Source organism: Apis dorsata, unplaced genomic scaffold (assembly GCF_000469605.1).
Source record: "Apis dorsata unplaced genomic scaffold, Apis dorsata 1.3 scaffold_618, whole genome shotgun sequence".
Lineage (NCBI taxonomy): Eukaryota > Metazoa > Arthropoda > Insecta > Hymenoptera > Apidae > Apis > Apis dorsata.
This window is the reverse complement of record NW_006263814.1, coordinates 66,001-68,260: the sequence shown is the minus strand read 5'-3', so window position 1 is coordinate 68,260 and position 2,260 is coordinate 66,001.

Here is a 2,260-nt window from a genome sequence, read left to right as displayed (position 1 = left end):
AAAAAAAAAAAAAAAAAAATATATTACCATAGCATCTCTCGACTTTGCAATTGTTTCCTCTTACATTTCGTACTATGGGGAAGTCTATTTTTTATTGTACTGATTTTTTTCTTTTTTTTTTAATTATTTCATGTTTTTTAATTTTTTTATATATATATATATATTTTATTATACTTCTCGTTTAATAATTTTAATAAATTTCGATATTCTTCTCGAACGTTCGTTTCCTAAAAAAAAGGAACATTTTTTTTTTCCGAGAGAGAGAGAGAGTGTACCATTAATTAGCATGGATGATTTGAAGCCGAAAGGAAAAGGAAAGGAAAAATGTGTCGATACACGTGCTCGCTCTTTTCTTTTTTCCCCTGTCGAGGGCAGCCTGCTTTCTTTCCCTCCAGACAGATCGCACCCTTTCTCGCATCCCCGATCTTCTGTCCGGGAAGAAGAAAAAGAAGACATCTTAGAAAAACCATTAACCGAATTCTATGATCCCAGCTTCGAAATTACCGAAAATAGTATGTACTTTTCAAGTTTCTCTGTGTCGAGTGTTACCCCACTTTTCTCACTGAAAGAAACACGAAGAATGGGGGAACAGAGAAAGCTGAGTTCACGAAAGTTAAAATAAAACTGTAAAATTCAATATTTCTCAATATTTTACCGAGAAGAAGAAACGACATGCAAAGCATCTTTCATGGATTGTCAAGGCCGGTTGTCTTTAAAACAGGTACACAGGTTAACAAACGACATAAATCGTCGTTTAACCCTTTCGAAAAGTTGGGCGGGAAAAAGGGAAAAAATCTTGGAGTTGTAAAGGCTTTATCAAAAAATCCCGTTCAACCCTTTCCTTCTAATCTGCTTTCCCGACAAACGGAACTATCCCCACCTTTACGACGCTTTTACAGTTACTCTCTTCGTGAAGTGAAAAAAAAGGGAGGGGAGGGGGACCGTGTGCATCTCTAACTGTCCTAAAATTTTTTTTTCTTTTTTCTTGTCCAGTCGGAGAAAGAGGAGGAAATCCTTCGACTTTGTTTTTCCAATCCAGAAAAAAAAGCCTATTTTTCGTTTGTCCATCAAAATCCATTCGAGAATTTTTATGTTCGGATAATAACATTTAGCGTGGCAAGAAATCGACGAGAAAAATGGGGGGAAAAAAATTGAAGAGATCGAAATTATTTTATCCCGTTCTTATTCCATTGAGATTCAGAATTTTTAAAGAAAGCATTCTATCCTCTTGTCTTGTAAAGAGATATTTTCAGAGAAATTAAATGTAAATCTCAATAAATAATCGTAATTTAAATATTTTTACCGGTTAAAAAGAAATGAGAAAAAATATCTTTGCCGTATTACTCTTTGCAACGATATTGTTCTTCTTGCTGTTTCTTTATCTAGGGTAGCGTTTTCTAATTTTCTCATAAATAATGACAAATAGATTTGGACGAAGTAACAATTACCTTGCAGTAATAAATAATACGATTATCCTATAATATATTTTTCGTTTGAAGCCTCGAACAATCGGCACGTACAGAAAATCTATCCGCAGATTTGCCCTATATTCAAAGGCAAATCTTTATTTTTTCTGGAAGGGATAACTCTTTTTTTTCTTTTAAATTTTTTTTTTAATCTTAATTTATGATGCTCGTTGAAAGAAGAAGAAAACAAAAATGAAAATATATTTTCAGAGAAGAGATCGAGATAATAAGACGGTGTAAAAATATTACAAGCAAATTTTAAAATATTAAAAATCTTTTATGAATTTGCTTTACTTGTTCATAGTTAATATATATTATGAAAAAAAGAAATGAATATTATTCGATCTATTATATAGTATTATATAGTTGATTCAAAGAATTATATGGCTCCTAAGAAACGAGGAAAGGAATGAGCATAAATTTAATTTAAAAATTAAGAGGAAAGGAAACATTAAGCAATAAAACTCTAAATGTTCTTCTGAAACAAAAGATCTTCGGGTCTTCAGGTCGTACATGCTCCTGAAAAGTGTCATTATTTTTATTGTATAGATCTGTATTATTCGAGGAGCAGTCTAATTGGATTTAAAATTTACAAATTTGAAAAAACCACAATAGCTTATGAGAAACTATTAAACTGACTATTTCTATTTGACAGATATTGATATATAATTGTATATTATACATTAACATAAAGAATAAATTGACAGTAGAAATAATGTAATATGAAGAAATCCAATTATTGTAATAATTACTTAATCTGTTATATATATATTTTTCTTCATTAAAAAAAAAAC